The 11,045-nt window shown below is 36.4% G+C and overlaps 1 long non-coding RNA gene across 1 annotated transcript; it reads left to right on the top strand.

Annotated features, from left to right (window-relative positions):
* Window positions 1–3,119: 3,119 nt before the first annotated feature.
* Window positions 3,120–10,464, top strand: LOC123583106. Its single transcript, XR_006704737.1, has 2 exons — window positions 3,120–3,160; window positions 10,266–10,464. It is a non-coding gene; the product is annotated as an uncharacterized LOC123583106 (long non-coding RNA).
* The last annotated feature ends 581 nt before the right edge of the window (window positions 10,465–11,045 follow it).

The raw sequence follows: 11,045 nt of genomic DNA, 5'->3' as shown, positions 1-11,045 counted from the left end.
TATTCTGCAAAATCTCACTAATGTTGATTGATCTGTTTGGTAAACAAGCAGTGTCTATCCTTGAGAATTTACACGACACACATACAAGGGAATGATTTTCTTAAGAAACTTACTTTGCAATGGGTAAGAAATTTAGAAAGCACTCTACCATCCAAGGTTAAATACTCCATACAGATGAAGTCAGTGGATGGTAGAACTCCAAAGGTCCTTCTGAATGAGAAATCTAAGCAAACGGTTAGTCTCTGCCAGAAAATAGCTGCTTTCTCTGAGATTCTTCTTCCACCCTGGGTTCCTTTGCTAGAGTACTTCCTTTCCATACAATTTTCCATACAATTTTGGTAGCTTGATGGGCTAAGCACCCTAAAGAGTTATATCTGCTATTGTTTATGTTTTGTTGACATGGTTACAGAAACAGCAACTATGGCAGGCAATTAAACTGACTTCATGGTGTGCCTTTGCTGCAAGACTAAAGTCCTAATTTTCCAGTTGTACTTGGATCTGAAATTTGGCTCCATACGAGTGCAGTCTGTTCCAGGACAGAGTGAAGCCAAGTTTACATTGTGTATTAAATGCTCCAATGGTTGACACTTTTTTCAAACATGACATATACTTTATGGACTGGAATATAATAGTATGGTAGTAAAACCATAGAATTTATTTAAAAGCTTTTTTTTTCTTTTTGTCTTCTTTTATTCCAAAGCCTTTCCTCTAATGTTAGATTTCCCTTAGTGTTTCTACTGCTATCTTTTATTTGATAAAGTAAATATATCTTAAACTTTGGAGAGAAAAGACCAAAAATAAGTGCTAATCAATCTCTAAAAATTCTTTCCATTCATTTTGTTTACTCTCCTTTTAAGTTTTTCACTATGAGTCTCTGCAACTTTCAAATCAGAGTTTCGTTGACCTTGTATAAAGAACTACTGTTCGTTAACCACAGAAGCTTTAGATAAAAGGCAGAAAGCTCTGAAGTTGACATAAGGAACTAGATCTCCTACAGAGATGTGATTGCCATTTCTTATTCCAAGAATTACACACTAATTCCAGTCTTGTCTTAGAGGTAACTGCTTTCCTGACTTCCAAAGGGAAAAGTTGGTGAAACTACTAAGAACTAAAATCTAATCTTGAGGCATATTACGAGATTAGAGTCCAAATAGACAAATTTAGCAAATCTGCTTGTATTCACTATACTTCAGTTTGAATTTATAAATGAAAACAAGGGACCCCAAGTTATTTGAAACAGTTTATAGATATTTATCACTATCATGATTGGTGACCTTGGAACTTCAATTGAAATTAAATCTGTACCTATGGCTGCTAAGTTATCTGGTGTTTTCAGAAAGAAAATAATACTAAACTCAATTTTTAAGAAAAGAAGAAAGCTAAAATGCAAAACAGAAAAAAAATTCTCAGTTTGATTGTTTTAGACTTAGGATATCAAGTTTACCAGTATAGAGGAGTGGAGTGATGAGTTTTCTTGTTTTAAATTCTTTTTAACATTTATTTATTTTTTAGAGAGAGAGAGAGAGAGAGAATGAGCCATGAGCAGGAAGGGGCAGAGAGAGAGGGAGACACAGAATCTGAAGCAGGCTCCAGGCTTTGAGCTGTCAGCACAGAGCCCAACGTGGGGCTCAAACCCACGAACTGTGAGATCATGACCTGAGCTGAAGTCGTAAGCTTAACCAACTTAGCCACCCAGGCACCCCAAGGAGTGATGAGTTTTCTGAAATATTTGCTTAGACACACCAGGTTTTACCTGATACTTTTGGGGGGAATGTCAGCACTCATGAATGACAAGCAGTTGTGTGCTTGTGTATCACACTCAATATTAGAATCCAATTCAGAATGAACAGTGCTTCAAAGATGATCGAAATGGCCACAACAGTCCTAAATTGAACACTCTCTGTAAAATGAGGGGCTGGGGAATAGTGCCACTGAGAAGAGGTGAGGGAGCCCCAGTCACCACTATGCTTTGTCATTAGTTCAATAAGCTCTGGTTAAACATAGGTTAATGTTTAGGTCAACATATTAACCAAACAAACTCATCATCTCAAAGAGGCATATTTCTGTTCCAGTGTTCCTTTTCACTGCAAAAGGGACCACCACCTCCAAGCTAGTCAAACTTGATATCTGGAAGTAATCCTTGATTTTTCATTTTTCCTCATAGTCCATATCTAATCATTCATCAAGTTGTTCTTCATATCTCAGAAATATGTTTGGGATATTAATAATATTCCTTCTTACACCATCATTAATGAAGTTCAAAGGCTTGCTTACCTCTGTGAAGGTTTTTGATCATTCACTCCGTGTCTATACTTGTCCTCTCTGATTCGTTCATTCTTGGCCCAGAAACCCGAGGAATCTTTGTGAAAATACAAATCTAACCTTGTCATTGCCATTCTTAAAATCATGAGGTAGCTTCATTTTGTCTTAAAATATCCAAAATCCCTACACAACTATCCACACTATATTTCTTACACCTCCAAACTTATCTCATGTCATTTTATCTTTGATCTTTATGCTATATATCTTCTAACTTTATTTCAGATTTCAAGCATTATTTACAGAATTCATTGTTTTTTTTTTTTTTTGTTTTGTTTTGTTTTGTTTTGTTTTTGCAGGGGGATATATTTGTATGGGATCCTATCACTCCTTCATCCTTACCCTATTCTTATTTATCCTCTCATGTAAGACTCAGTTCTTTAAGGAAGCCTCTCATCACTAGACAAGTTTAATTCCTCATGATTTAATCTAATGACTTTGTACGCTGAACCTCTTCCTTCTTTTTTTTTTTTTTTTTTAATTTTTTAACGTTTATTTCTTTTTCACAGAGACAGAGCATGAGCAGGGGAGGGGCAGAGAGTCAGGGAGACACAGAATCTGAAGCAGAACTTCTTCCTTCTTTTTTTTTTTTTTTTTTAACGTTTATTTATTTTTGGGACAGAGAGAGACAGAGCATGAACGGGGGAGGGGCAGAGAGAGAGGGAGACACAGAATTGGAAACAGGCTCCAGGCTCTGAGCCATCAGCCCAGAGCCTGACACGGGGCTTGAACTCACAGACCGCGAGATCGTGACCTGGCTGAAGTCGGACACTTAACCGACTGCGCCATCCAGGCTCCCCAACTTCTTCCTTCTTAATGTACTTCACGCTTCACTTTCCAGGTCAGTGTCCACACTTGACTCTAAGCCCCATATCTACTGGGATATTATCTATCTTCTCCATGCTTGGCCTCCTTATTTGTGCTATAAATCCTGAAACATAGTAGAAATTTGATAAATATTATTTAATCAAGTAGAATGAAGTATATAAAAATGATTTTTTTAAATGTGTAGCAGCTTCCTTTAAAATGCTCAAGACTAGAGATTTCAAAGCACTCTATCCATACTGTCATAATCCACATTTTACTTCTGTTTTGCATATTAGGATTGTCTGTGAGTATATGCATGTTGGGTGTTTGTGTGTAGGTATGTGGTAGAGGGTGGAAAGTGTGGAGGGTGAAAAGAAACAAGGTATTATTGGCAAAGTCCAATTAATATGTATTTTGGCCAGTAGTATGGAAAGCACTATGGGGGATAATTTGTCTTTCTTTTATCAAAGACCTTGCCATATTCTGAAGTCTTTTCTAGTCTTCTTGGTATATATACTCTAGAGAATCCTATATACCAAAACAAAAATACTTACAAAATGCAAATAGAAATTCCCTTGAGAATAAATCATAGCATACCCTGATACCTTTGTCTTCCTTCTAAGATGTGAGGATATGAGGAATATATAAAACCTAATCCCTTCCTGTGGTTTTAAGAAAATATTGAGAACAAAACACATGCAACCCTCAGCACATATTTGCAGTCACTCCAAAGTAAATGTTTCTTTATACCTTGTGGAAAAAGCAATATTGGGACTCCCTGCTTTTGAAAATGAGCTAGATTTTTTTTTCAAAGACCACTTCATTGAGAGGCATATATACTTTAGAGGCAACACCCTTCTAAAATTTTGTATCTTTGAATGACATTTCCTTGAAATGTTTTAAGTTACAGAAGGAAATCCTACATCTTTTGGGGGTGGGTGGTTCATATCATATTGTATGATACAATTAAAAATTTTGAGAAGTATTGCCATAAATAAATTTGAGCAACATAGATTACCCTAGATTTTCTAAACATTTTATCATGCAACCAAACTGTGATGGTTATGTTTGTTTGTTTGAACACCTGTTAAAATCTGAGTCACTCAGAAAAAATTGGCAAAATTTAGGTGTAATGGGACAGAAAATTAGTTCCAAACTAGCAACCGTATCAGTCTCTTTTATCCCTCAAATAACCTAGCATCTCACAGCCTATCTTCATTTGTACAATGGCAATAATCACACCTATTACTTAGTGTAATGAGAATTTAATGAGAAATGCCAGATTCCCTATTCAAAAATCTCATTTTCTCTTCTAAGCTCTAAACCAGAGGAGAAAATTGTGACCAGCCATTTTGTATATAAAAAAATACGTAGCAGCATTTAGAAATAAATATTTCCTCTAAAGGGAAATAATCAAACCTGCATTATTATAAATGTAATATTTATGTAAATCTCTCAACTGCAATATTTTTTTGCACTGGGGTAACTTCAAAGATGGAGGCTGTGAACAATTCTGGCTGTTACCATCCTATGCCATGTAGTGGAATGGCAAACAGCATCATGCGTGTGCTTGGGGAGAACCTGACTGGTGCTACAATCAAAGTTCAGGGAGACACACTTTACAGACTAACAAAGCAACTGCAGAAACAATAACCCTGAACCCTCTTTTACATTCAAATCACTCTCAGCATGTCTGCAAATCATAAAAGGACTTTAAAGAATGAAAAGTCAGAAATTCGAGCACAGAGTACGTGGGTTTCTGGACAAGTCTAGGTATAGAATTGGAAACGAGTGAATTTGAGTTCTGTATCAAAATTGTGCCTGCACAGAAACCTGACCTTTATTCCTTCACCATTCCCTGCCCTTCACCCGATGTCCTACATACTTGTGTTTGAGTAAAGGGAAATTCAAGCTAAGAAGAAACTTCAAACACCACAAAGTAAACACTCACAGCATCCTCTGCCTAAAGAGTCACACTTCAGAGAGAACAAATGATTTTTTTTCTGAGAGAGAACTGCTGTTAGCAAATACATGACAGTTCACAGGCTTCCGCTCTAGTGAAGTTGACTGGAAATGGAAATCACTGAATCAGACTGGGAATGGAAATTGCCTGCGGGAGGCTCAGTTACTTAAATTTTCAATGATTGCCTCACGTACATTTTTCCTGAATTCATGTTTAAGAAACAAGAATGTTATAATGATTCCTCTTTTTAATTTTTTCTAAATGTTTTTATTTAAATTTAAGAGAGAGAGAGAGAGAGCAAGCTAGGGAGGAGCAGAGAGACAGGGAGACACAGAATCCCAAGCAGACTCCAGGCTCCAAGCTGTCAGCACAGAGCCCGACGCTGGGCTTGAACTCACGGACCGTGAGATAATGACCTGAGCTGAAGTTGGACCCTTAACCAACTGAGCCACCCAGGCACCCCATGATTTCTCTTTTTAAAAAGCAAGAAAATAATACTAAAGTTTAAAGCTTTGAAATCATACATTTCTTTGTTTGATTAATTTCTGAGAGCCACATATCTGATTATATTGTATGTTTCTTCATTGTTTCTCAGAGGATAAGAACAGCAAGTTAATAAATAGCAAAGATGTGAATAGATCTTTGGAATGGGTGAAAACCCTTTCATTTGATATTAAGGTGAGAGGAAACATGAGGCATAGGAAACAGACTCCCAGACCGGGTGTATTGGAGGAGCAGTTCATCTGGCAATGGGATATTTCAGCTTCTGAAGCTAACATTTGTCCATAGGAATGATCACAAGTTCGTTATCTAAGTTATATTTGACTTTTTGTATTGATTTTTCATATATGACACACTGTCCTCATTGGTCCAAGTGTGAGGCCTGCTTAGGCCTTTTTATAAGAGTGTATTTTACTCAGTCCAATCTCTCGTCTTCCTTCACTTTCTACACAGAAATCTTCTCAGATTCTGTTTTCCAAAGAACCCAATCTTTGACATTATCCCTGGGCTTTTTTCAACAAATAATGCAGAAGCACTTGTACATCCATAAGCAAACAAATAAAAATAAACTACGACTTAAACCTCACACCTTATACAAAATGACCTCAAAATGGGTAAAAGAAATTAAGTGTAAAATATACAATCATGAAACTTTAGAAAAAAATAGGACAGAATATCTGGCATATGAAGAGGTTTTCAACATCATTAGCCATTAGGAAAATGCAAATTAAAACCACAATAAGATCTCTTTACACATCTATCAGAATGGCTAAAACAAGAAATAGTGACAATGACAAATACTGACAAGGATGCAGAGAAACTGATCACTCGTACACTGGTGGGTGCGAGTGTGGAATTGTACACTGGCTTTGGAAAACGGTTCGACATCTTCTCATAATATTAAACATGTAATTACATGTAACACGGTTATTGAACACTTTGGCATTTATCCCAGAGAAATGGAAACTTACATTCATTCAAACAAACAAACAAACCCCTGTACATGAAGAATGGCCGCTTTATTCATAATAGCTGAAAACTAAAAACCACCCAGATGGCTTTCAGTGGGTGGGCAGTGGAACAAGCTGTGGTACATCCATACCACGCAATACTACTCAGCAATAAAATGGAAAAATGACTGATCCAGGTGGTGGCCTGAGTGCATCAGCAGAGTTGTAATGAGAGAAAAAAGCCAGTCCCCAAATGTTACATACTGTAAAATCTCATTTATATAAGATTCCTGAAATAACAAAACTATGGAAATGTGGAACAGGTCAGTAGTTACCAGAGGTTAGGGATTATGTTGGGGAAGCGTGGTTATACAAGGGCACCCTGAGGGATCCTTAGGATAGAATGACTCTAGGGGCCCCTGGGTGGCTCAGTTGGTTAAGCGGCCAACTTCCACTCAGGTCATGATCTCGCAGTTCATGGGTTCGAGCCCCACATTGGGCTCTGTGCTGACAGCTTGCAGCCTGGAGTCTGCTTTGGATTCTGTGTCTCTGTCTCTCTCTGCCCCTCCGCCGCTCCTGTGCTCGCTCGCTCTCTCTCTCTCTCTCTCTGTGTCTCAAAATTAAATAAACATTAAAAAACAATTAAAAAAAAAGATAAAATTATATAACTGAGCAATCGATTCACAGACCTACACATATGATAGAGTTGCATAGAACTAAATATGCCCACAAAAATAAATACAAGGTAAACTTGGGAAATCTGAATAAGTTTGGTGGTTTGAGTCAATGTTAAAATCCTGGTTGTGGTAATGTGCTATAGTTTTGCAAGATATTACCGTTGGGAGTAACTGCATAAAGGGTGCACAAGATTTCTCTGTATTGTTTCTTGCAATTGTATGTGAATCTACAATTATCTCAAAATAGAAAGTTTAATTTAAAAGTACAATGCTTGTTTTAGAGTTTTATCGTAGAGTACACTACAAATCGTCTTCCGGGACTTCTTTTTTTTCTTTTCTTTTGGTTACTCCAGCTCATCCTATGTGACAGGCTAACTACCAGGAGATATACAGTTTCTTGCATGTAGATTTTTTTCATTCATTTTTACTGTTGTTTAATATTCCAATATGACTATAACGTGTGTATTCTCTTTGTTTTTTTTTTTTTAAGTTTATTTATCTTGAGAGAGAGAGAGAACGAGCAAGCAGGGAAGGGGCAGAGAGAGAGAGGGAGAGAGAATCCCAAGCAGGCTCTGCACATCAGCACATAGCCCTACATGGGCCTTGATCTCATGAACCATGATATTGTGACCTGAGCTGAAATCAGCATTCAGATGCTTAACTGACTGAGCCACCCAGGCACTTCTATATGTGTATATTCTTCTCCTGATTAGCATTTGTGCTCTTTGCAGCTGTTGTTATTATAGACAGTGCTGTGAACAGTCTTGCCTTGAAACGCATGGTAAATGTGTGCAAGTGTTTCTAGTTCTCTGATCTGCTCCCATCGTTCTTTCTAATTTGGGATTTATTTGGCGGTCCTTTTATAAGTAAGTTCATTCTTTTCCAACTGTTTTTCTTTTCTAGTTTAAGATTTAAGGCTATGTATTTCTTTCTAAACATTGTTTCTGCATTTTGATGTACAGTGTGATTATTTTTTAGTTAGTTCTAAGTTATTTTTTTTTTTTTTAATTTTTTTTTCAACGTTTATTTTATTTTTGGGGCAGAGAGAGACAGAGCATGAACGGGGGAGGGGCAGAGAGAGAGGGAGACACAGAATCAGAAACAGGCTCCAGGCTCTGAGCCATCAGCCCAGAGCCTGACGCGGGGCTCGAACTCACGGACCGCGAGATCGTGACCTGGCTGAAGTCGGACGCTTAACCGACTGCGCCACCCAGGCGCCCCAGTTCTAAGTTATTTTAAATTTGCGTCATGTAAACTTCTTTGGCTATAAAGTGTTTAGATGAGTTTTTTAAATTTTCAAATATATGAAAATATTTATTCATCTTGCGTTACTGTTGTTTCTTTTACATTTTTAACTGAAGTGTATTATCCTGAAAGAACATGATCTATATGATATCTACACTTTGATATTTATTGTTACCTTATCTGTAGCTGAGTGAAATGATACATTTTGTAAATGTGCCTCTATGCACTCAAAAAAATGTGGTTACTCTAATTTGAGAGCACAGAAACCTGTGTATCTCCATTAGAATAAACGTATCATTTTTACTATTCAAATAATACCTTTAATTTTGGAGGGAGTTTCTATTTGCCTCTTCAGTGATTAATAGAAAGATATTGAACTCTCCCTCTATACTAGATTTACCTAAACTTGTCAGAAATTCTATACATTTTTTTTGATTTATATAATTCAAGGCTAGCTTATTAGAGACAAATGCAATCATAATTGTCATATCTTTGGGTGCATTTACACACTGATCTTTTATGTAGTGACCCTAAAAATGTATTTTGCCTTAATGTCTATTTTTTTCTGAAATCCTAATAGCTAAATTACATTTATTTTCTCTCCTGGTTTCCTAAAAAACTGAGCTAGTTACTATGAATGTAGAAAATTTTCTTTCATTCCTTCTAAGTGTAGAAAACAATAAACAATGAGTACCTTGGATTATACTGGGATTATCACTTATGATTAAAGATGAACCAAATTTAGTAAAAATTTTAAATTAAACTTAACTTTACATTATACCTTATTATTTTTAAATATTTATTTGTAATCATGATGCATTGAAAATGTTGATGTAATCATTTTAAATCATATATAATACAGCATAAGTCCCATTTTATTTCCTCTAATCAGCTTTTTAACATTTTTTAAAATTTTTATTTATTTTTGAGAGAGAGAGAGAGACAGAGGGTGAGTGGGAGAGGGGCAGAGAGAGAGGGAGACACTGAAATGGGCTTCAGGCTCTGAGCTGAGAGCACAGAGCCTGACGTGAGGCTTGAACTCGGGAACAGCAAGATCATGACCTGAGCCAAAGTCGGATGCTTAACCTACTGAGCCTACCCACATGCCCCCTCTAATCAATTTTTAATTACATGTGTGAAATCAAACAATACCCTCTCTTAAAAAAAAAAGTAAGAAAAATGCCCGTATTTACTTTAAATCTTCATATTTAGATTCTTAGGAGAATGAAGAATCTCTTGAATAGGGAAAGTTAGGTAGAGTTGTGTACCATGTTACATTCTACATTCTGATAAGTCTGTCCCCATCTTTATAATGTCCCTTAAGTAAGCCTTATGCTGTCCTATATTGCCATGTTCATTTTAGGCAGATAAATATAGACATGGAGATATAACTAAGGTCATTTAGAAGAAAAGACAAGCAACACAATAAAAACTTAAATGGATAAGTATCCTAATGAATTAATAAGTGAAGAAATAAAATGGTCATCTTTTCTATTAAAATAAGTCAGATAGGTTAAAAGCATTCAAAACAGTGTTTTGACCACTGGAAGCTATTTAGCTGATGTTATTAGAATCTATCCTAGCTGTAAAATACTGACCCTTTTCTGAGTAGCAAATTTTGTGCTTTTATCAAGTAATTAGAATATTTTGAAGCTTTCCACTTTGGCAAGGTTTGGGGAAAGTCTCTGCAAAAAGTAAGGTCATTGCTCTCCCTATTTGTGGAATTTTAAGGAGTCAATAAAATTTCTGAATTTGTTTTATTTGTGACTTTTTAAATTTGTTTAAATTGTTTAATTTTAGAAGAAACCTGATGGAAACAGAAGAGACATTGGCCATGGACACGTGTCTAGTTTAACCTGCGCTTCCGGAGCAAGGTTGACAGCAATTACTACTCACAGCCTTTCAGCTTTGTCTCCAGACACGCAGCTCCCTCATCTATCTTTCAAAAGCACAGGTCTTATCATGTTACACCTCCCACCTCCTGTCTTAAAAAATGTAAGTGGTTATCTATTAATTTCAGATTTATATGGTCAAGTTTTGACAATCTTTCAAAGCCAGGTCATCTCCTAACCAGGTGAGAATTTACATTTACAAATTAATTTTATACTCTTCCCCTGCTTTCATTAACCCTATGCTGCTGTCAAACTCAGGGATGGTATATATTCTTTTAATCATGCAAGTTTCTCTCTTTGGCTGGTTCTTTACCTCATTCTTTACCAAGGATGGCTAACGTCCTTTATCGTTCTGCTCAGATAGGATTTCACCTCTTCATGAGCTTTGGTTCAGACCCTTTGTAAGCTAAAAATATGCTCTCTTTCTTCTGAATTACATTATTATCATATTATGTATAGAAAGTAGAAAATATGATTTCTATGATAGTATATATTTATATGTCTTCAATTTCCCAGCAACCTTTTGGCATTTGATGAACTGAGTCACTGTGCTGAGAATGAGAAGAGAATGGTGACCCTAACATAACATTCCATGTAGACAAAAGGTTCTTCAGCCAGGTGTGGGGAGACTAAATCTTGTTTAGACCAATATAGGATAGTTCCGAATTATGAATGATGAAACAATAGGCCG

This window comes from Leopardus geoffroyi, chromosome B1 (assembly GCF_018350155.1).
Source record: "Leopardus geoffroyi isolate Oge1 chromosome B1, O.geoffroyi_Oge1_pat1.0, whole genome shotgun sequence".
Classification (NCBI taxonomy): domain Eukaryota; kingdom Metazoa; phylum Chordata; class Mammalia; order Carnivora; family Felidae; genus Leopardus; species Leopardus geoffroyi.
This window is presented reverse-complemented; position numbering and strand designations above follow the sequence as displayed.